Genomic DNA, 24075 nt, shown 5'->3' with positions numbered 1-24075 from the left:
TCCCTTCCCGTCCAGAGCTGCCTGGGGAGGGCTGTCGCTGGTGAGGGCAGGCCCTGCCCGTCTGGCCACGGCCGGTTGTGCCAGGCCTGGACACGGGCCCTCAGTGAACGGGTCATCTTCTCCCTCCTGGGAATTTGGAACTAGGCCTGGAGAAGCGGGCTGGAGTGGGGCCTCTGAGCTGTTCTCTGATAAGGACTCTGGTTGGAGGCTGCCGTGATGAGCGGGTCTGTGGAGCAGACCGAGCGCCCGGCTGCGGGGCCAGCAGGGGAAGAGGCGTCCTTGGACGGAAAAAGCGGGGAGAAGGTGTCCGATGAAGTGGGGAGTGGACAGGCCCAGTCCCGCCCCACCCCACGATGCTCGCCCCCCAGTACCGTCTGCCCGGCCCCACCCCCACAGCACCATCCTCACCCCCATAGCACCATCCTTACCCCCCAGTGCTGTCTTCCCAGCCATGCCCCCACGCCATGATCCACACCCCCCCAGTACTGTCTGCCCCTGGGATCAGGAGTATGTCTGATTTCCGACTATCAGCCTCACTGTACTTAAGTCAAACGGAGGCAGTTTCTATTTTGCAGCCTGCAGAGCTCTGACTGGGACACGCCATGGTTCCCCCTCGGCTCTTTCTGCTCCAGACACTGAAGAATTACTCCAGGAGAGAGAGCCAGAGAGAGAAGGGGGGTGCCCAGAGGCGTATGCTGGCTTTGGCACGGCCTTGGGGTGGGCGCTTGCCTCCCTTCCCTGCCCAGCGCCCGGCATCCTACGTGTCCATCTTCCGAGGTACCCAATTTCACACCTGCCAAGTGACAATCCAGGTTGTGATACGCCTGTCATTATGCGGCCCCTCCCATGCGCCCCGGGACTGCTTGCAAGGGTCCTCCTCGCTTGATCCTAGGGACAGGCATCAGAAAACCCAGATGAGCTCTCACACCCTCCCTGCTCTGCCCAGGCTTGTGCACCCACAACACACGTGGTGTGTGCCCCGTGCCCCCTCTGTACTGAGCCCAGGGAGCAGGGGCTGCCAGGCCACTTCCCCCACGTTCTGGGCACTGACCAAAGAGATACCAGGCACCCACAGCCAGGGGTGCAGAAGAGAACGGCAACCCACTCCAGTATTGCTGCCTGGAGAATCCCGTGGCTGAGGAGCTTGGCAGGCACAGCCCATGGGGTCGCAGAGCCAGACACCACTGAGCCCCTGAGCACCCGTGCACGCACAGCAAGGAAGCTCATCCCAAACACACTGAGGGTCTGGGGTAACTAAAGTGGGCCTGTCCCCAGGCAGAAAAGCCCCTGAAACATGTAGAGAGGGGGCTTCCAGGTGCCCTGTCCTCCAGTGGGGAAAAGGACAGAACAGACCAAGCCCCTTGCCTCCTGGCAAGGAGAGCGGACGCGCACAGGAGCAACGTAGAGTCCGGGGGGGGTCAGTGCTCAGGGGAGAGCAGCAGCGTGTTGGGGGAGATGGAAGGCCTCGCCCAGAAGGACATTTCAACACAGGCCCCAGGAGGTGGGGGCGAGTCACACAGACCTGGGGGGACGGTCTCCTGGGCCGGCTACAGCCCCAAGAGGAAGCCTCGCTGCGGAGTTTCCTTCACCGTCACTGGATTTTCAACCGTTTCTTTCTGTCTGGGAGCGCATGTTACTGCACACCTACTATGCACCAGGGATCTTCTTAAATCGCCTCATTGAGCAAGTGTTCCAGCTGCCGCAGCAGCGGGCACTCACAGGACAGACTGACCTGCCACCCAGGTCCCGAGCTTCTCACAGGGGGGCTGCTTAGCACACAACCCCCTCAGGGCACCGTCATGCCCGCCCGCCTGAGGGTGAAAGGGGCCTGGGGCTGGGGGGCTAGGAGCACGGACGTGAGTCCCAGGGTCAGGGACATGGACACGTCTGCATGCGGCCTTCTGCATGGCTGACGCTGAAGCTCTGCAGCCGCGGGCTGCTCTGGGAAGGGCGCTGGCTGCACCCTCTGCTGGTGGGAGGCTGGGGGGCTCAGTGAGGAAGGACGCTGGGCTGTTCAGGATCAAAGCCCCCTCCACCTGGCCATCCCCAGTCGTGCCACCTTTGCCTAGAGGAGGTGGGGTGCTGCCCAGCCCCTGGTCCCCCTGGGGTGTGGAACCACACTTGGCTGAGCCACCAGCTGCCCAACTCTGCAAGAACATGGAATCCGGAACGGGGGTGGGGGTCACTCAGCTGCTCCGGTCCCCCGGCCGGGAGCCCTGGGGCAGAACAGTTCCCAACGTGTGTCCCCCACAAGCCCCCCTACGGCCACCAGGATCACCCAGTGGACTTTGTGTGAGAGATGCTGGCTTTTTCCAAGACTGGGATCCACCTCCTACAAGAGGCTACGTCTCATATCACATTACCAAAGGCCATCCTGCCTCTGACCGTGTTGGCTGAGACCCCTCCCCAGGGCCCAGAGGGGATCCCGAGGGCAGTTGCCAATCTCTCGTGGTCACTGCAAGGCCTCAGGTGGTGGTGGGGGGTCGTTGGCACCCTAGCCATGTCCCCAGCGGCACCCTGGGGTTAAAGGAGACAGTCAAGTTCACAGCATCTTCAGGGAAATTGTCTTAGATGCCAGGAGAGCCAAGGAGGTGTGCACTTTCCCAGACGCAGCCCTGAGACTGGCTTCCGGAACTGCTTACTTGAGGAAGAGCTTACGGAAAGCAGACAGCAGGCCCACGCCCTGGGATGGGATGTGAAGCTACGACCAGTGCCACAGGGAAAGGGCAGCGCAGAGAGAGCTGAGAGCAGGTGCTGGGGGGGCTCTGCTGTGGAGGAGGGGCCGGGGGCGAGGGGCAGAAGAGGGAGGAGGAGCGGGAGGAGGGGCGAGGGTGAGGAGGGGCTGCAGGGGGAGGAGGAGTGGGAGGAGGGGCCGGGGGCAAGGGGCCGTGGTGGGGGGGGGGGGCGGGAGGAGGGGCCTCAGGGGGAGGAGGGCCCAATCCTGCGGGCCTGGGCGCTGCTGGCCAGCCAGCACCCTGGCTTCTCAGGAGCATTTTCCACTCTGCTTTTTCCCAGGCCCGTGTCCCCGCTGTGTGTTGTCAGGAAAGTGTCCAGCCACCGGTGACAGTTCCTGGGTCCACCGGGCCAGACCACGGCCTCAGTGGCTCCCCCAAACCCACGTCTAGGCTTGGCTGTGAAGGAATCTTGTCGACGTGGTTCGCATCTACGACGCTCAGGCCGTCTACGCCGGACTTTACCTGAGGAGGTGACCCTTGATCATGCCGGGGTGCTTCCTCCAGCCTGTTCAAGGACTCGAGAGCAAGTTTCCCAAAGAAATTCTGCCTCAAGGCCACGCCATCAGCTCCTGCCTGAGGGTCCAGCCTGCAGGTCTGCCCTGCAGCTTTCTGACTTGCTAACTGCCAATTAAGTAGCCATGTCCTTAAAATAAATCCATTAACCTAGGCCTCCCCAGGTGCCACTGGTGGTAAAGAACCTGCCCGCCAGTGCAAGAGATGTGAGCTCGATCCCTGGGTCAGGAAGTTGCCCTGGAGGAGGGCATGGCACCCACTCCAGTATTTTTGCCTGGAGAATCCCATGGACAGAGGAGCGGGCTACAGTCCATGGCGTTGCAAAGAGTCGGACGTGACTGAAGTGACTTGGCATGGCACGCACACTTACGCCTGTATCTTCCTGTTGTCTGTCCATCCATTCATCCATGCGTCCATCTACCTGCCCATCGTCTCCCATTACTTCAGTTTCCCTAGAGTGTCCTGGCTGCCACGCTGCCCGAGCCCCTCGCACCTGCGGAGCCTCTCAGGAAAGAGGGCCCACTGGACCCTGGCCAGAGACTGCCCTCAGGCCCACCTGCTCCCCTCTGGGCGTTGGCACGGTGTCCACTGCAGTGCCTCATTCGCTCCCTTGGGGCCAGGGACCCAGTCTGTCCTTCTCACCAGAGCTTTCAGGTGCCAAGCCCCCACCGGCCCTCTCTGAGCAGTAGAGAAGGGTCAGTCACTGCGCTGTGCTCTGAAGGCCCGGCCGGGCCCCAAACCGCAGCAGCAGAGTCCAAGCCAAAACCTGTGTGTGTGTGTGCGTGCGTGCACGCGTGTGTATGCCTGCACTCATGTTCGTGTATGTTCAGGGCTCTTTGTGAACTGATCCCATCTGGGGTCTGGCCTCTTGCCACCAGGATCCCTACAGTACGACCCCTCAACTTCTGCTTACCAACCTTCTGGAGGGTTCCAGACGTCTTCCTTCTGACCCTTTGCACCTGCTGCTGCCTCTGCCTGGCGCAGTCACCCTCGAGCCCCACTTGAGCCCATCAGCTCACTCCCATCTCTGAAGCTGTCTTTGGCCAAGGCAGGCTCTTCCCGCGTGTCTCCTAACCACCCATCCCCCACTGAAAATCACTGTCCCTTTAGGTACCTGAGTCACCCCAACAGCTTCCAGGCTCCCTGGGGACAGACACTGTCCTTTGCCCCTCCGTACAACCAGAATACAGGAGACCCCCGCCTCCCATCCCCAGCTGCTGACCTAACGCCTCACATTCAATTCAGCAAACACACACTGATGTTTTATTGATGGTATATTTGTTCTAGAAACAGCTTTTCATCTTTGCTCATTAGCTTTTTACATTCCTGATAACATCCCTCCTATAGATGCTTTAATATCAAAAAATTAATGATCAACGCTTAGAACAAAGGTGGGCGAACATCTTGAGCCTAAAGGTGTTAGCCTAACAAACTCCTCCGTGTCCAGCATACAGGACTGCACACGCCAGGGGCCTGTACCATCTTTGTGAAAGAAATCAATGAAACAAAGTGTCTAATTGGCAATTATGGTCTCAAGGATGAAATGTTTTTTGGTTTTTTTTATTAACGCTCAAATCCCGCTTTCCTCCACAATCTGAGCTGATGAAGTTTTGTTCCATTAATCTGGTCCTGCCTCCCAGTCACATGGGTCCCAGAGGGTGGGGGCCCCCCAGGGCGACGTTAATGACAAACAGGATGAGGACCCATCCCCCCCCCCCCCCCCCCCCCCCCCCCCCCCCACCCCCCCCGTCTCACTCAGGGAGCCCCTCCTGACGGGATCGCAGGAGGTGGGGCTGGAGGCTCTTGCTCCTGGCTTATGAGTTTCTGCTCCCAGCTCCTCTGAGAAGCATGGATCCGGGAAAGCAACAGGATTGGGGGTGAAGGGTGGGCAGAGGGCTCTGTCCATCCCTCTGCCTCTTCATAGGCTCTCCTAGAGGACGGTGACCGAGCATCCGGGTTTGACACCGACACGCTAGGTCCTTCAAGACCTGGGCTCCGTCCTTGCCACCTGCATCTCCCTATAGCCGGACCCTGTGCCAGCTGTGGGCTCTCTGGAGGCTCCATGTCCCCTTATTCCACTGAGGTGGGGCGTCCACCTAGCCCGGTTCCTGCTCCCTGGCCCTTCCCTACCCAGTGAATTCCCAGCTGCCCACTGAACCTTCCCCAACCAGCAGTCCATCTGCACACCCGGCCCAGGAGGCCCCAGGAACAGAGCTGGCAGCCAGGGCTTCCCTGGGTGCCCCGGGCTACCTGCTGGTGTCAACCTCAAATTGGCGCTCACCAAGAGCATCGCCAGGGCTTCCCTGGTGGCTCAGACGGTAAAGCGTCTGCCTGCAATGCAGGAGACCCAGGTTCGATCCCTGGGTCGGGAAGAGCCCCTGGAGAAGGAAACGGCAACCCACTCTAGTATTCTTGCCTGGAATTCCGTGGATTGAGGAGCCTGTTAGGCTACAGTCCACAGGGTCGCAAAGAGTCGGACATGACGGAGTGACTTCACTTCACTTCGCTTCAAGAGCACTGCCAGTGACTGAACAACAAAGGCCTCTGCTACCTGCCTCTGCGGAGACTGAACCCCATGCTGCCATATTGACCTTCAACACCCCTGAGGGAGTTCAGGGTGGAGTGAGGCCCTCTGTGCTCCAGGGAGTCTGGTGGGACAGGTCTTTAGATACTTGGATGTTTTTAGGAACAGAGTTTATGATCTCCATCCTTGCATCTCCTCATATCTAGAGAAGCACTCAGTCCCTTCATGGGGACATCAGACCCTCACGACTAACAAAAAGCCTTTCGTAAAATGAGTGCCTCAGGGTATTGAACTCTCCCCTCACTAAAACCTTATATATTGACTTTTGGAGCAGTCTCTTAGAGCTATCTGAGATGCTGCCTCCTGGACTGTCATTCTCATTTTGCCCCCAAATAAAACTTAACTCACCCTTGGAGAAGGAAATGGCAACCCAGTATCCTTGCCTGGACAATCTCATGGACAGAGCAGCCTGGTGGGCTGCAGTCCATGGGGTTGCAAAGAGTCGGGCGCAACTGCGCAACTAACTAACTTACTTACACAACTCTCAAGTTGTACATCTTTTTTTAGTTGACACCAGTATCCCAGCGACCCAGGGTGGGGACACTCATATTGCTCTACAGACAAAGGAATGGAGCCTCAGATGTCAGAGTCCAGGCACTGTGAACTGCCAAGCGGACTCGGATGCCCAGGCCTTCCTCCAGAGCCCGGCTTCCTACTCCTTAAGGTTTATGTTCTAGAAGCATGGGGCAGGCGGGCAGGTGGGGCAAGACACCTTGGACCTTGACCTGCAAGTCCGTATCAGCAGAGCCTGTATAAAGGCTGCCCACTGGGGATCATTCTGCAAAGCAAGGCCTGCTTCCAGACCCGGAGGAAGGAGCCTCACTCTGGGCCAGCAGTACTCAGGACCCGCCTGATCCATGCACAGAACAGCCTCCTCCTAGGAACACCACGCGTCAAGGGGACGAGAGTGGTTCAGACCTCCCCTGGGTGCCCGGTCCGCTTGCTGTGTGACGGAGGGTCAGGGAGCCCAGTGAGCCCTCCTGGGAGCACCGCTGCCCTTTCCCTAGAAGGAAGGTGATGGTGGCGTGGCTGGGATACCCAGACCTGCCCCATCACCAACAAGTGCCATTTAGAAGACACAGGGGCAGGGTGGCAGGCTCGGGTCTGCAGGCCTTTCTTATGAATTCATAGCTGGAGGCCTGGCAGCATCAGCTTTAATTGAAAAGACGCTCACATGGGGGAGCACAGAGGCTCTGTCCTCATGAAGGGAGAAGGCATGGAACGGCTCTCTGGCATCTGAAGTGGGTTCTGTGAGTCCGAAGGGTTGGGGCAGTGGAAAGGATGCTCTCTGGGACACTGGGGAGAGGCAGCCCCTCCCGAGCTCCCCTGACCTGCGGGGCCTGACCTAGAGCTGCAGAAACACGACCCAGGCCTCCAGCCTTGGCCTCAGCTGTTCCTTGGCCTGGAACTCTCTCTCCTTTGGCCCCTCCAGGGCTGGCCACCGCCCTCATATGGTTCCTCCTGGGTGTGGGGCCTCCCTGACCACCCATCTGAAATGCCAGCTCCCATTCCCTCCACATGGTCGCCCCCCTCCTCCACTCATCACTCTGACGTCACCGATCTTCACGCACAAAACGTTCACCCGGCACCGAGAACCACTGTGGTCTCGGGATGAAGCAGCAAGGCCATCGGGGTAAAGCATCAGTGTTTCTTCCTTTTGTGGCCTGCCTTCTGCATGGGTGGAGAGGGACATGGCAACCCACTCTGGTATTCTTGCCTGGAGAATCCCCTGGACAGAGGAGTTGGCAGCAAACAGTCCACGGGGTTGCAAAGAGTCTGACACGACTGAGCGACTAGGCCTTTCTGCATGGACTTGTGAGCTCCATGGGGCCAGGGCGCTTTGTTCAAATGCTCAGCCCCAACAGTTCTCAGTTCTCTCCTCCTGGCTCAGGGTCCAGCCTGTGTGTCCCCAGGCATCTCTCCAAGACCATTGCAACAGCTCCTCCTTCCAAAGCAGCCTGCGGCTCCCTCAGCCCCAGGCAGACCGACTTAGCTTCCGGCAGCCAAGGTGCCCACAGCATGTCAATGCACCTGTCCAGCAGGCCCCCAGCAGGCCCACCACCCTCTGGACTCAGGATGGCCCCAGACACTCCTGCCTTCTCTTTCCTGCCCAGGTTGTTCCTCCCACCCAGATCCCCCTCCTGAAAATCTTCAAGAGAAGTAACTCAGATGCCAGCTACCTACAGTGACCTTTGAGATCAGCACAGGCAGAATAACTTTAAAAGCTATCAGCAACTAAAATAATCCCACCCTCTCCAGGTGCCCCAGGGAGAGACCCTCACGATGGACCCAGTGAAGTATGAGGCAGCACCTCCGTGTGCATGAGGAAGGGGAGGCTCAGGGAGGTTGAAGCGGGTGTCCTGAGTCACACAGCCCTGAGCTGCTCATCTGAAGGGGGCCTCTCCCAGCCTCATTCTCTGACCTGGCACCCTGCCTGGGTACCTTCTCCTCTGCCTCTCAGACAACCCTGATCACAACCTTGCGTCTGTCGGCGGTGTCTGCTCCTCCCCAGACACAGCCACAGACCCCTTGAGGGTTGCTTCCTGCCTCAGTCTCCTTTAAAATCCCAGCACTGCCTGGTCCAGGGGCCAGGAAAGAGCACATGTGCTGGTGGATGGGATGCCCATAGGGGCTTCAGCCCGGGGTGCCCCCTGCTCATCCTAGAACTCTGCTTCATTTTCTTCCTCTCTAACAAGACTGAGGTGGGAAAGTGGATGGACGAGAAAGTGGGAAGATGGGTGGGTGAATGGATAGGTGATGGATGGGTGGGTGGATGGATGGATGGAAGGATGGATGGATGGGTAGATGGATGGCCAGATGGGTGAATGGATGGATAGATGGATAGGTGGATGGATGGATGGATGGATGGAAGGATGGATGGATGGGAGAGTGAATGGGTGGGTAGATACATGGACAAATGGGTGGATGGATGGATAGATGGATGGGTGGATGGATGGTGGGAGAGTGAATGGATGGGTGATGATGGATGGGTAGATGGATGGGTGGGTGGATGGATGGATGGATGGATGGATGGCCAGATGGGTGAATGGAGGGATAGATGGATAGGTGGATGGATGGATGGATGGATAGATGGATGGGTGGATGGATGGCGGGAGAGTGAATGGATGGGTGATGGATGGATGGGTAGATGGATGGGTGGATGGATGGATGTGAATGGATGGGTAGCTGCATGGACAGATGGGTGAATGGATGGATAGATGGATGGGTGGATGGATGGATGGATGGATGGAAGGATGGATGGTGGGAGAGTGAGTGGATGGCTGGCTGGATGGATGATAGATGGGTGGGTGTGTGGGTAGGTAGGTGGATGCATAGATATGGTAAGTTGCTGTAAGACCCTGAGTAACTCCCTAACCCAATCTGAGTCCCATTAATTCATTTGGGGAAAAGAGATGATAAGGCCCAAGGAAGAGAAGGAAACGTTTTCCCTTGGCCACAGACCTGCCTGAGGAAGATAGGAACCGCTAGTCCTGTGATTTCAGTTCATCTGTCTCCCTCCTTTGTGACCTCTGACCTCCTCTCTTTTCTTTTCAACATGACTGAATGTGAGGACCACTGTCTGGCAATAGTTGCCTCCCTCTCTCTGATGACAAACTCTGGCTGTGACACTAATCTCACCTCCCCACCAGATGTCAGGTGGGAGATTGTTTTTAAACAGGTCTGCAGTGTGAAAAAATGAAATTCCTTGCAGGGTTCTCAGTCTTGGCTGCAGATTGAAATCACTGGGGGAGCTTTTAAAGCAGACACAAGGGCCCTACTGCAGTCCAATTTACTCAGAATCTCTGGGGGTGGGGCCCAGGCTTGTAATTTTTAAAGCACCCTCAGAGACTGGGGCCCAATCTGCTAGAGACTTGGCAGCCCTTGGTGGCTAGAAGAACGCGACAGACTAGACAGGTGTTTGAGAGCAGAATCTCTCTGGATGATCAAGATTCTTTCTGCAGGCTCTGATCCATCACCTTCTCTCCCAGGAATCATCCAGAGAGCTGAGGGGAGAGAAATAAACCACACCACTCACCATCAGGGTCTGTGCCAAGCCAACTGTGACTTCTCAGAGTGCTGAAGCTCTTGAAGAAACAATTCTTATCCATCAGATTAATCACAGGACCCCTGTCTCTGTCATCTTCTTTTCAGCCCCTTGCTATGATTTTCATTATCATCATCATCATCCTCACCACCACCACCATCCTCACCACATCACCACCATCACCACCACCATCATCAACATGACCGTCACCACCACCATCATCAACACGACCATCATCACCACCATCATCACCACCACCACCATCCTCACCACATCACTACCATCCTCACCATCCTCACCACATCACCATCCTCACCACCATCATCACCATCACCACCATCATCACCACCATCACCACCACCACCATCCTCACCACATCACCACCATCCTCACCATCCTCACCACATCACCACCATCACCACCATCATCAACACGACCATCATCACCACCATCACCATCACCATCACCACCACCATCACCACGATCACCATCATCACCACCATCGACGTCATTGCTGTCTCACGTCCATTGCAAGCTCTGTGCTGAACGCCTCTTTGTTTTTCCTCACATCTGACCTCACAACAATTCTTCAAGATACTGCAGTTTATTTCCCAGATGAACACACATGGTAGTTCAGAGAGATTAAACAACTTGCTCAAGGTCACACAGCCACAAGATGGTACAGTGGGGATTTGGATGCACGTCTGCTGGACACCTGATTTGGTGCTTTTAGTGGGCAGGGAGGGCTTTCCAGGTGGCGTTGGTGGTAAAGAATCTGCCTGCCATTTCAGGGGACGCAAGAGATGCAGGTTCGATCCCTGGGTCAGAAAGATCCCCGGAGGAGGAAATGGCAAGCCACTCCAGTATTCTTGCCTGGGGAATCACATGGACAGAGGGGCCTGGTGGGTTATAGTCCATGGGGTCACAAAGAGTCAGACATGACTGAGCAGCTGAGGACACAGCAGCATACTGGGAAAGGAATGATACCAAGACTCAAACTCCTCAATGCCCAGGAAGAGCCCTGCTTTGCCTAATCGAGTCCCCCCACAATGCTGACAGTGAGACTCGATCAAGGTACAGATGATTGGAGTCCAAACAACTGAGACTAGGCGGAGCACTTCGACTAAGAAGATCAGACTGGGTGTGGAGAACAGTCAGGCCCTGCTCCTGCTCTGTATCAGCGCATTCACTCAGGCACCCATCCGCCCCACAAACCTTCCCAAGTACTGCCCTCCTCTCACACCCAGGACCCTGAGGCCCCTCCGGCTCTCATGTGAGCAGAGGGTGACTCCATCCTCTTAAGCTTCTACCTCTTCTTTTTGCAGAGCAGGCTCTTCAAATCGTTCTGGAGCCCTGGCTCCATTCCAGGCCCAGGCTGGTCCCAGGGATGCTGAAATGACTGGGATGCGGTTGAGGAAGATGAAGAGTGTTTAACAGCAGCCTGCACAAAAGGTCTGGGCACCATGGGGCAGGGAGCCAGCCAGCTGTGGCGCAGGAGTTAGCTACTGTAAGCAAGGGTGCAACCTGGGGCTACGTTAAGAGACACCTCTCTGTAGCGAGAAGCAGGCTGGGGTGTCCTCCTGGGACCGGGGCTATTCACACAGAAGCCTCATGAGCAGTGACTGTGGAGACACGGAGCCGGAGTAGGTTCACAAGAGGGTGGCGGAGCCCCATGCCTTGCAGGAGACAGTGGAGCTGAACGCAAGCGTGGGAGCTGGGCGTGGGGGTGGCGTGAGGGACAGGGACCTCCCTTCCGAAGCCAGGAGGGCAGAGCCTTAGACAGGTGCCGGCCCCAACCAACCCTGTGAAAGTGAAAGTCGCTCAGTCGTGTCTGACTCTGTGACAACACGGACTATACAGTCCCTGGAATTCTCCAGGCCAGAACACTGGAGTGGGTAGCCTTTCCCTTCTCCAGGGGATCTTCCCAACCCAGGGATCGAACCCAGGTCTCCCGCATTGCAGGCAGATTCTTTCCCAGCTAAGCCACCAGGGAAGCCCAAGAATAGTGGAGTGGGTAGCCTATCCCTTCTCTAGCGGATCTTCCCGACCCAAGAATTGAGCCAGGGTCTCCTGCATTGCAGGCAGATTCTTTACCAGCTGAGCCACAAGGGGAAACCCTGTGGGCATCTCCAATGACAGGGGTCCCTGGGCTGGAGTGGCCAGAGCCCACCAGGAGGACAGACCGCTGAGTGCAGGAAGAAGGATCCCTGTGCTGGGGAAGGCCCTGGGCCCGTGGTCTCCTCATCTCACGGGGCCGAGAAAGAAGAATGGCGCATCCGAGTTTTCTTGGAAAATTCGTCTGCTGCTGCCATCCCCAGCAAGGGTCCATGCAGACAACTGTGGCAGTGTGGGGTGACCTGTCACTCGGCCACGCTCGGCAGCTTCTAGCAGCAGCACGTGGGCCCCACGGATCACCCAGACTGCTGTCCGGATGCCCAGGGGCCCGTGTGACCTGCTGCACCAGGACAGCTGCAGCCGCCAGCACCTGGGCCAGAGCCAGGCTGGCTGGGTGGGGTGGCCAGCTGCCGGGTGACACTAAGCCGTGAGATCTCGACATCCCTCCAAGGAGCCTTGGGCACCCACAAGCCCCACACGACTCCAGAGGGAGATGCAGCCAGGTGTCACCCCCGGGCCCCCCGTGGACCGTGCCCAGGCGGCCACACTTCGAACAGAATCCAGGTGACGGCATCTGGCCAGGGTTCTGGGCCCTCCTCAGGGCCTCTGTCTTGCAGGACCCACAGCCCAGCCAGGGCCCCGCTCCAGGAGTCTCCCTCCCCGTCACCTCCCATCTAAGGCATCAGCTGCCCCCTAGTTCTGCCTCTTAAATGGGTCATGAGTCTCCCTGCCCCCAACCTCCCTGCTTCCCCAGCTCAGGCCTCACCAGCTCTCAGCCAGACTCTCCCTAAAGCCCATTGTCCACGAGCAGCCAGAGGGATCTCATAGCCCTGACTCCGCTTTGGGAAACGGGTGGTGTCAGAGGGTGGGAGGGTGTAACAGGGAAGATGCAATTTCCCTAAATGGCTCACCGAGCTGCCCACCACCTCCCCAACCCTGACAAACCCCCAGACATCATCTCCCAGACCACCTTGCGTGAGGCAAGGCCGCAAGACGGAGTCCTGGTCAACGGCCTGGGTCCCACTCTGGACTGGCCCTTTAAACCCCCACCTCATGCCTCCCTGAAGACCCCAAGGAGGGCAGAGGAGCCACGAGACGGAAGGAGCCTGGGCCCCTGAATGACGGCAGGGAATAGAGCCCAAGGCCTCCCTGCCCACCCCACAGGCCACAGCAGGCCGTGCAAGGCCAGGAAGACGCCTCTGGGTTTGGGGTTGTGGGTTAGAGCAGGTAACGCCCTGGGACGGTTTTTGGCTTTGCATCCCCGTGTGGGGAAAACACTTGGAGGAAGGTTTCCCATGCGCAGAGCGGAGGGTCTCCCACCAGTGAGATTTGGAGCCATCTGGTTTTAATTCTGCCAGTCTGACTTCCAGCCCCGGCTCTGCCCAGGCCTCTCTGAATCTCGGTCTCCTCATCTGCAAAATGGGAACAACAGAGAAGCCCCCCCTTCTCAGGACAATTGTGCGGTGACCCTGGGACCACTCATCTTCAGAACAGGAGATGCTAGGAATTGTCTGTCTGCTTGGTTTGTTTTCTGTGTTTGTCTACAGAGATTAAACATTAGCCCTATTTAAGATGCATACCGCTACAAGGAGCAAAGCCTGTCATCTTTGGCAAGTGGGATTAAAGGTGAGTCTTTTCTTGTCAACATGTCCTACATTTTCTCGGTATTGTTTATAAAGGAGACTTTATAAAGACTCTGTATTTTTATAAAGGAGAAAAAAAAACAAACTTGAAAAAAAATGGTGAATGGATCTGTAAGCACAGCCCCCTGGGGATGGGAGACGTGTCGCTATAAACATCAAAATCAGCAGAAACAAGGACACGCCACGCAGCCCAGCTCCTCCCCCATGGACTCCGCTGCCTCCCTGCACTTGAGCCCAAGTCCCGCTGCCTGTGGAAGGAAGCCAAGACACCGCGCATGTTACATTGTAAAGAAACCTGCACTATTTGTACCGTTCCACTAAATTAAAATGAAAGAGAGTATTAGCAGTGCAAAGGAGAATTGAAACCATGAAGATTAAATATTGATGCCCAGAGGATTCTTCAGGGCTAAACGTAGGAGGACATTCCTGACGCAGGCCTCCTGGGCCGCGGGAAAGCTGGGACACGGGAAAGCTGGGACACACAGTAGTCTTGTGTGGGCGCTTTTGGTCCTCCACTTATGGAGAGGTCAGGTAACTCGGCTGGGACTTCCAGGACCTGGGGCAAAGCCCCCGAGGGCTCCGTGCCCCTCAGCATGCAGTGAGGGGGGCGGTGCTGGGGGCCTCAGGGCGCGGTAGGCCATGACCAGAGCCGGGCACAGCTGCCCGCCAGGCACACATTTGGGCTCCTCCCCTCGGCACCAGGTTCTACAGCTGCTGGAATTCCAGAAAGTCTGGGTACTGGGGAGAATTTGGGCTTCCTGGTGGCTCAGAGGTTAAAGCATCTGCCTGTGTCTGCCTGCAATGTGGGAGACCTGGGTTCGATTCCTGGGTCGGGAAGATCCCCTGGAGAAGGAAATGGCAACCCACTCCAGTATTCTTGCCTGGAGAATCCGATGGACAGAGGAGCCTGGTGGGCTGCAGTACATGGGGTCACAAAGAGTCGGACACGACTGAGCGACTTAATGTATGTAATGTACGTATGGTCCTGGTTTTCATTCTTCATTGATTTCCATGAAAATGGTCGCAGCACTGTTTCTGTGGGTCCCCAGGGGTGTGGGTCCTCCCAGTTCTCCTACCTCCACTGAATGGAATCAAACACCCTAGAACAACCCATTCTTGATTGCAACACGTGTCTTCCCAGATGGCAAATCTGGTCATGGCCCACCTCCGAGGCCCCCCTGCCATCAGGACTCGGCCTCCGCCCGCAGCGCCCAGCAGTCAGGCTCTCCCGTCAGGCTGGTTGCCCTCCTCCTTCCTCCCTCCGCCCCATTCAACCTACTCCTCACCCGCAGGCTGCTGCTGCTTTCCTGAACACGCCGCAGTTCCTCGGGCGCCCTGAGCTCAGGCTGTGTCTTCTCCCGTAGCACCTGCTTCCTGCCCTCCGGCGAACTTCTATCCATCCCTCAATGCCCATCACAAAACACCCCACCCATCCCAGTCCCACGGAAGCTTCTCTGACTCCCTCAGCTAGTCAGTGGCTCACCCACGAGGGTTCTGGCAGGTTCTGTGGGTTGGATCCTGACACCGTGACCCCACAGGGTAGTGGAGTGGTCTGGGTCCATCTCACTTCTCTAGACTGGAAGCGTCTGGATTGCAGAGCTGTGTCCCGTTCACTGTGACACCTCCGGCTCTTAGCTCTCTTCTGGCCAGAGGAGAAGCTCAATGCACGTGTCTCGAGGGCAATGATCAAATTAATTAATACTGTGGTTCACAAGTGGTCCCAGAAGCCAAATAGAGAAAGATCACCTTGCTTTCTCTCGTTCTGCATCCCTCAGCCTAGAGGCACAGCGGGGCTCGGGGGGGCCGGCTTGAAATCACGGCTGCCCCACACCCCGGTGTCTGCTGCTGTCTCTGGGCTCCCCGTGCGTCCACCGGGAAACCACATCACGTCAGTCTGAAGCGCATCAGTATGCAGGTGGTGTGGCCTCCTGCCGAACAATTAATCAGGGCCATTTGTATGCACCGGGCTGTGCTTCTGAGCCACGAAGGAGCGGAACCACCGTCTCCCCAAATCCTCCCAATCTTCCTGCCCACTATTTCCAGATTCAATAAGCACAAATCACTGGTCTAATTTTTTTTTCTTCCCGAAGTTAAACAGCAAATTGCTTTGCCAGCTCCAACATTAGCAGTTTTTACGGGATGTGGGGACCAGCCCCTTCCCTTGCCGTGATTTCACGGTTTCCACCCGGAGCCCCGGGGCCAGCAGAGGAGAAACTGGATCACAGACTCTCCGAGTGTCACCCATCTGTCCTCTCCCTGACACTCGCACTGAGCTTCTCTGGAAGGTTCGGTTTTATTCCTCGGAGTTTTGGGCCCTGTGACTGTCAGACGCAAGCTGCATCCGGCGGCCTTTGGACAGGGGGAGTCCAAGTGATGCGAACCCAGCTCACACCACCGAGGCCTGGGAGAGGCGGGCTGGGCTTATCTGGCAAGAAGCCATACTCCGATGGGTACTTGTTGGAGGGAGACACCCTGAGAGAAGCGTCCCCACCGCCGCCCCAGAGCACTCGCCCGCCGAGAACACACAGGCTGCTGTCTGGGTATCACCCCTTTCCTCCTGGAAACCCAGCTGACCCGCGTGTCACCATCTCCATGGGGCCCTTCCCAGCAAATCCATCTCCACACTCTTGCCACAAAGGCCCAACGTGAAAACTCCAAGCCTCTCTTCCCAACGCCCTCTTCCAGGAGAGGAACCAGCAGGGCCCTGTCCCGGAATGTTCTCACTGCCTGGCTCAGACGCCTGTCTGGATGCCTCTCCGAGTAGCTTCTCCCACACTCACTTCCCCGATGCCTCTCTCGGGAGGATGGACTCTCCCTGCCCCGTCCTGGCCTCTAGCCGTTGGCCCAGGGCCTGGGTGAGGAGGATCTGTGAACAGGACCGACCACCTACTACGTGCAAGTCCAGCACTGGGCTCTTTCACAGCCGTTGGTGACGTGATCCGCAGATCTCTCTGGCTAGATGGGTGTCAACAACCCCACTTTACAGAAACAGATGCTTTAGGAAGACATGACCCATTCAGCTGAGGCATGCAGGTGCCCGGTTCGTGACCAGGTTGTGAGAACACTTGCACGTGGCAGCTGGCGTCACGGCGCCTCCCTAAGGGTGGGCAGTGCCTCCACCTGCATTCGGAAGCTGAGAGGCAGGCAGCCCGGTCTCCCCAGGTCCCCGGGGGCAGAGCCGCCTAGCTGACCAGCGCCTGGGTGCAGATGCCTCAGTCAGCTCGGCCCAGGGTGCTAACCTCCAAGGTCAGCTACAGAAAGGGTTGCTTGCAAAGTCCCTAAAGTTCGGAGCAGTTTGTTACACCACGAGAGCTAACCGGCACACAGCTTCTCACCACAAAGCCCCCTCTCTGCGCTACAGCAGGCTGTGTCTCGAGGGTCCCCAGGTGTCAGCCAAGAAAGCAGCTGTCTTCACATCCACCTACTGCGTCTCCCTCTCTCTTTTTTTACAAGCGGCTTTGCACGTTACGGCATGCACTCTACACGTGAGCCCCCACTTCACAGATGAGGCAACTGAGGTCTGTGTCAGCAAAGGGCAGAGTTACGATTCAGCTCCAACCACAGAGCTCACACCGCAGGGTCCCCTCTCACGCCTTCCCTCCCCTCTCCAAAAACCAGCGTTCAAAGGTCTAATTCAGGAGGACCAGGCATGGGGGTGGACTCCAAAAACCTCAGGGCTGAGGGCCACCATCTAGGAGGTTTCTAGCTGGGCCTACATGTTTTGAGGACATGTTTGATGGTGGTGGTGATCCCAGCATCTACAATGATCCGGTAAACCTGTACCACCTGTGTCCTGCCCAGGAGGGAGGGTACACTGGGGCTGAGTACTCCCTCCTGGGCAGGACACAGGCTAACGGCCCCTTTAGCTCTCACTCAGCAGAGACAGGAGTCCAGGCCCAGTGCCAGAGGAAGGGGCCCTGGGCTCCAAGCCCCTGCTGCTGACCAAGGTGTGTGGCCCCAAGCAAGGTGCTCATGCCCTCACCTGTGAAACAGGAACCAGAATCTCTTGCCCATCTATGTGAGGATCAGATGAGGATGTAGAGAGCCTTTGCAAACCATCAAATGTGCTTCTATAACAACAGGAAAACAAACCATCCCCTTAAAAGTGGACAAAGGACTGAACAGACATTTCCCCTCAAAAGATAAACAAATGGTCGATAGGCACGTGAAAAGACGCTCAACATCACTAGTCCCCAGGGAAACGAGGATCAAAACCACAGTGTGATACCACGCCAGGGTCATTAGCATGCGTGAGTGCTAAGTCACATCAAGGTGTGTGCAACTCCTTGCGACCCTACGGACTATAGCCTGCCAGGCTCCCCTGTCCTTGGGATTCTCCAGACAGGCATACTGGAGTGGGTTGCCATTCCCTTCTCCAGAATCATTCAGTTCAGTTCAGTCACTCAGTCGTGTCTGACTCTTTGCGACCCCATGAATCGCAGCACGCCAGGCCTCCCTGTCCTTCACCAACTCCCAGAGTTTACCCAAACTCATGTCCATTGAGTTGGTGATGCCATCCAACCACCTCATTCTCCATTGTCCCGTTCTCCTCCTGCCCTCAATCTTTCCCAGCATCAGGGTCTTTTCAAATGAGTCAGCTCTTCCCATCAGGTGGCCAAAATATTAGACTTTCAGTTTCAACATCAGTCCTTCCAATGAATACTCAGGACTGATCTCCAGAGTCATTTGGATGGCTATTTAAAACACACACACACACTCACACACACACACATAAATCGATGTGTTGGCAAAGATGTGGAGAAACTGGAACACTTGTGCACTGTTTGTGGGAATATAAAATATAAAATGAAAATAAATGGTGGAATACAAAACTAAGGAAAACAGAATGGTAGCAGGAGATCCCACCAGTCCATCCTGAAGGAGATCAGTCCCGAACAGTCATTGGAAGGACTGATGCTGAAGCTGAAGCTCCAATACTTTGGCCTCCTGATGCGAAGCACTGAGTTCTTAGAAAAGACCCTGATGCTGGGAAAGATTGAAGGCGGGAGGAGAAGGAGACGACAGAGGAGGAGATGGTTGGATGGCATCACCGACTCAATGGACATGGGTTTTGAGCAGGCTCTGGGAGATGGTGAAGGACGAGGAGCCTGGCGTGCTGCAGTCCACGACAGTTACGAAGAGTTAGACACGACTGAGGGGCTGAACAACAGCAATAACAACAGGGCAGGTCCTCAAAACAATCAGAGGCAGAGTTACCATCTGAGTCAGCACTTCTGCCTCTGGACAATACCCCCAAAGAGCTGAAAGCAAGGCCTTAACGAGGAATCTGCGGCCTCATAGCTGCTTTGTTCACAACTGAAACGCGGAAGAAACCCAAGCGCCCATGGATGGAAGAACGGATGAGCAAAATAAGATCTCTGCTCACAGCGAACTGCTGTTCAGTCTTTAAAGAGGAAGGAAATCCTGTCACAGGTTCCAACCGGGATGAACCTTGAGGATCATGCTCAGCGAAATAAGGCAGTCACACAAAGACAGACACAGTTCCGTTTACAGGAGGTCCCGAGAGCAATCACACTCGGAGAGAGAGTAGGAGAGTGGGGACCGGGGTCTGGGGAAGCGGGCGGAGGATGGGGACGGGTGGGTGGGGACCGAGCTTCCGTTTGTCCCCGTCACCCCCAGGGGCAGGTCTGGGGCAGGCTCTGACCACACTGGGCCTAGCAGGGCTGTGAACGTTAGGCAGGGGTCGGAGGCGCTGCACCCAGAATGCCCTGCCCAGCTTTTGGCTCCAGCCCTGGAGGAGGGAGGCGGGCGGTGGAAGAGGAGCCCCAGTCAAGACCTCTGATCACTGGGCAGGCTCTTCTCCCCGCAGGCCTCCCAGAATGAGCCCCGCACGCGTGAGAACAGTAAAGGTCGATTTCACATTTTATCTCACCTTTCAAAACGTCTATTTTGAGCATGTCTTTTTTTAATCACATCCATAAAATCCTAGCTCTGGAATGAGAGTCCATCTCTGGATTGGAGGTTCCACCTTTTTCCTGGTGATCACATAGAATCTGCAGCCACCATGCTGAGGACAGGCCAGGCTGGAGGCCCAGAGAGAGGCCAAGGGGAACCCCAGCCACTGAGGGGCGGTGGGTGAGGCGGAATCCTGGCAGAAAGTCGGGGTGCAGGCAGGTGGCAGAGTCCTAGGTAGGCCTAGTACAGGGCTGGGCTGCTTTACTAGCTTTAATAGCTTCTTCCACATTCAGACGCAAAGTCAGTCCCTTTATAGGCAGGAAATAAAGCAACGGGAGTAATTATTTTATTAAGGACCAGGGAATGATGAATAATTTAATTTGCAGAAAGAATTACACCACGGATTGAATCTCTACGTCCTCAGGCCTGACATTACTTTCTCTCCAATTTCTTTTGACATTTCTGGTGGGGTGCGGGGGGAAGTGGGTCTCAGAACCTTCCAGCACGCTTTAGCGCTGCCTCCAGGGTGGGCATTCCTGGACGCTCCCAGGTGGGAGGTGACCAGAAGGGAGAAAAGGAGGCTGGCGGGGGCAGGGAAGAGGAAGAAAGTCCTTGCCTGAAATTCGGTGTCTTTGCTCAAGCGTGGCAGCATGAAACGTGCAAAGAAGTCACTCAGCCCGTGTATACTCAATGCACACATACGTGTATACTAGGCCTTGGGAGTCGGGGGTCGGGGTGGGCAAGGCGAGTTTGCAGTGGGGTTGGGGTCACAGTCAACACGCGCCATCAGCTGGGGCGGGATGCGGGAAGCAGGGTGGGGGATGCGTCTCTTACTCCCAGATCTGAACATCCAGCCAAGTCATCTCGTTTTAACTTTCCCACCAGATTCCTGCTCCCAAGAAACGAGTCTTGCCCAATCTCAATTACACAGCTCTCTGCGTGTAATTCCGACAAGCCTGCGGTTGTTCCCACCCGACACGGAAATTCACCGTGCCGCTCCGCTGAGCCACCCAGATGGCTGTGAAGGGCGGACTCTGGACACAAGGGCAGCACGGGGCTTGTGAAAGCCAAAAGGGAAAAGTGCTCTTGACATTGCATGCAATGGAATAGAAGTCGGGCCCTTAGGGGAGTTCGGGATTAAAGCTGCCACTTCAGGCTGTTTTTCCTTCATGGAATAGCTCAGAAGGCTGGGGCTGGGACCCAGCCTGTCTGGACCTCAGATGCCTGCCTGGAGGTCTCACAGCTGCACTGGCCACAGGCTGGAGGCCCCTACTTCGTGCCCGTGGGCCCAGGGCACACTTCGGTGCTGTAAGAGCCCTGGGACGCCTTGAGGGGTGCCTCACTCCATCTGGGGTCTGAGATTACTGCCCCCCCCACAATGTGGTGGGGTAGGTGGGCTCCTAAGATAAGCGCCATCCAGAGTGGTGAGTGCCAACCTTCGCTGGAGCCCTGGAGCCCTGTGGAAGGTGTGTGCGTGTGTCACCCAGGTGGGAGGAAGGGGCCAGGGAGGCCTTTGGGGGAAGGACAGCTGCGAAGCACAGCGCAGAGGCAGAGAGCGGAGGACGGAGCCGCCGGCCTTCCTCCTGCCCTCCCCCACACGCAGGGGAGCCCCTCTGGGCCTCGGCCTCCCCCTGTAAGACGGGGGTGATGAGCATGAGTCCTCCTTGATTCCCACGCCCTGCGAGCTGCCTGACACACAGCAGGCCCACAGGTGTTTGCCGGATGAATGGATAGATGTTGGATGGATTGGAGCAGAGGCTCTCCTGCTCACTCTTTAGCGTTTTGCATAAGCATCACCTCCACCAAGGGCTTCCCTAGCAGCTCAGCTGGTAAAGAATCCACCCGCAATGCAGAAGACCCCGGTTTGATCCCTGGGTTGGGAAGGTCCGCTGGAGAAGGGATAGGCTACCTACTCCAGTGTCCTTGGGCTTCCCTGGTGGCTGAGCTGGGAAAGAATCTGCCCACAATGCGGGAAACCTGGGTTCGATCCCTGGGTTGGGAAGATCCCCTGGAGAAGGGAACAGCTACCCACTGCAGTGTTCCGGCCTGGAGAAGCCCGTGGACTGTATATGCACATGGGGTCCCCCATGGGGGAGCCCCTGGGGTCGCAAAGAGGCAGAGGTGACAGAGCGACTTTCACCTTTCACCTTTCACCTCTGCCAAGAAGCCTGCCAGGCAGGGCCCATTGCCCTGATGTCGGGGCTCCCCCTGGCCCCGCCCTGAGCTCTGGGGCTCCTGCCGCCCCCATGGTGGGCTCCTCTTGGGCCAGGACTGTGTCTGAGCGCCTGAGTTCCCAGCATCACCCAGGCCAGGCCCTGGAGGAAGGAGGCTTAAGTCACACCTGATGGATGAATAAATGACGCCTGAATGATGAGACATCAGTCTCGCCGATCGAATGAAGCTGGGAAACTACTGCGGAAACGTGTAAGACTCACTCGACACGCAGCCTCCCTCGCGCAACAGCACTCAGTGTCTCCCCAGTACCCACACGGCCCCCCCGGGGGCTCAGATGGTAAAGCGTCTGCCCGCAATGTGGGAGACCCGGTTCAGTCTCTGGGTTGGGAAGATCTCCTGGAGAAGGAAATGGCACCCCACTCCAGTACTCTTGCCTGGAAAATCCCATGGATGGAGGAGCCTGGTGGGCTACAGTCCATGGGGTCACAAAGAGTCGAACACGACTGAGCGACTTTACTTTCAGTACCCACAGTGCCTTGTCCCCGCCTGATGTCCATAGCCCCCACCCTCCGACCTCAAACTTCCCTGCCTGCCCTGCCCGCAGCCCCACACGTCTTGCCCCCCGCAAGGCCTTCGTGGGACCCTTGCCTTCACACAGGCAGGGCTGTTCTGTTCCCACAGGCTACTCTCTGTCCCTGGAATGCTCTTCCCGCCCTCAGATTTTTCTGAGAAATACTGTGCCTCGCACTGTGCCCGAAAGGAGTAGGATGCCACCCACCCAGGTCAAGGCAGGCTTGTTTCAGTGTATCCCCTCTGCTGAGACCCACCCCGCCAAGCCTGCAGGTAAGATCCCCAGCCCTGGAGGTCAGGCCCCTCTGCAGAGGCCTAGTGTGTGCAAGGCCTGAGCACATTTGCTCAGAAATGAAGTTCAAGGACCTCTGGTCTCCCTTCCTGGCCTTTCCCCAAGGCCAAGAAAGCTGAGCTAGTCAAGCGGAGACACACAAGGAAAGTGCGTTTGGTGCAGGCCCTGCTGAGTCGCCCGCCCCACCCCAGCCCCGGGCCCATGTCTGTCACTTGGGATGACATCCGTGGGAGCACTCAGCTGGCTCCTGCCTGAAAGCCGCCTGGGGCCAGGGTGCTGGGATCCCCTCCCCATCCCAGCTGGGCCTCCGAGTCTGCCTCCCGTCCTTTCTGGAATAAAGTCGCCCAGCTCTGGGGCCCAGCAGCGCTGAGATGAGAGATCAGAAATCAGGCAGAACAAACGAGGTGCTTAGAAGGAGAAAACGCCCTCCAGGAAGGACCGGGCAGGGGGGAGTCTGTCTGTGGCCCTACTAGATGCTACGTTTGTGAATCACCTACAGTGTGCCAGCCCCCGGAAAGAATGGGGATGGCACAGAGAGGGGGGGACAGGAAGACGGCCTCCACGTGGGGCTGAAATGCTGGGCGCTGGGCTCAGGCCTTCATGCTGACTCTCTCTTATTCACCGCTCCCCCACAACTCAGCAGCAGGCACCCCTTCTCTTTGTCGGGGGCAAGACGGAGCCAGAGCAGGAGGGGCCTGCCAGGGTCAGCAAGCAGGGAACAGCAGGGCGGGGCGTTACGGGGTGTGAGCATGGCCTTGCAGCCAGGGACCCCAAGTCCACCAGCTGGGTGTCAGCTTTCTCCACCTCCTGAGACCCAGGTGCATGGGAAGGCTTTCACAGCAGCAACGATCCAAGCGTCTGTGCCAAGAAGCCCCTTCCTGCTTTCCCATGTGTGTGTACCAGGTGAGACGGAGCTAGCGGTCCCAAAAACCAAATCCCCCAGGTGCGCAGGGCTTCTCCATCCCCTGCTCCAGGCTGCCTCTGTCCCGCCATCCCCTGCTCCAGGTTCCCTCTCTCCCACCATTCCTTGCTCCGGAGGCTGCCTCTTTCCTGCCATCCCCTGCTCCAGGCTGCCTCTCTCCTACCGAGGTTTCTGTCCTGTAGAGGAGGTCCCTCCCACCTCCACATACCACAAGCTTATGGGTGGGAAACAGCAGAAAAATGTACAGAAAGGAAGATTCATAACCTGCCCTGAACGTAAAACAGACCAGCTCCTTGGTGCCTCTGGTTTCCTGATCGGAAAGCAATATGTCATTCATTCCTTCATTGAGCTCACAAACCAGGGGGGCCAGGATTGCCCTGGGAAGCCTGGGCTCTAACCTGGCATCACGGTCCCTGTGGGGGGTTGCTGTGGGGGTCGGGGTGGGGGCAGGATGCAGAGAGGTGGCTCCTTCCACCTGGCTCCTCCAAGGTGAAGGAAGACATGGGAGGCTCAAGAGGTTGAGTCACCTACAGAAGGTCACACAGCCCTGGTGCCAGGGCCTCCC

At 57.1% G+C, this 24075-nt stretch overlaps 1 protein-coding gene and 1 non-coding gene across 3 annotated transcripts in view; one reads left to right on the top strand and one right to left on the bottom strand.

Moving 5' to 3' along the window:
• The window catches only part of SORCS2 (sortilin related VPS10 domain containing receptor 2), a 489434-nt gene that overhangs the window by 235414 nt on the left and 229945 nt on the right, over window positions 1-24075 (bottom strand). The window lies entirely within an intron of this gene.
• TRNAC-GCA (transfer RNA cysteine (anticodon GCA)) lies at window positions 5549-5620 on the top strand. Its single transcript has one exon. It is a non-coding gene; the product is annotated as a tRNA-Cys (tRNA).

Source organism: Ovis aries, chromosome 6, assembly GCF_016772045.2.
Source record: "Ovis aries strain OAR_USU_Benz2616 breed Rambouillet chromosome 6, ARS-UI_Ramb_v3.0, whole genome shotgun sequence".
In the NCBI taxonomy this organism is placed as follows: domain Eukaryota; kingdom Metazoa; phylum Chordata; class Mammalia; order Artiodactyla; family Bovidae; genus Ovis; species Ovis aries.
This window is presented reverse-complemented; position numbering and strand designations above follow the sequence as displayed.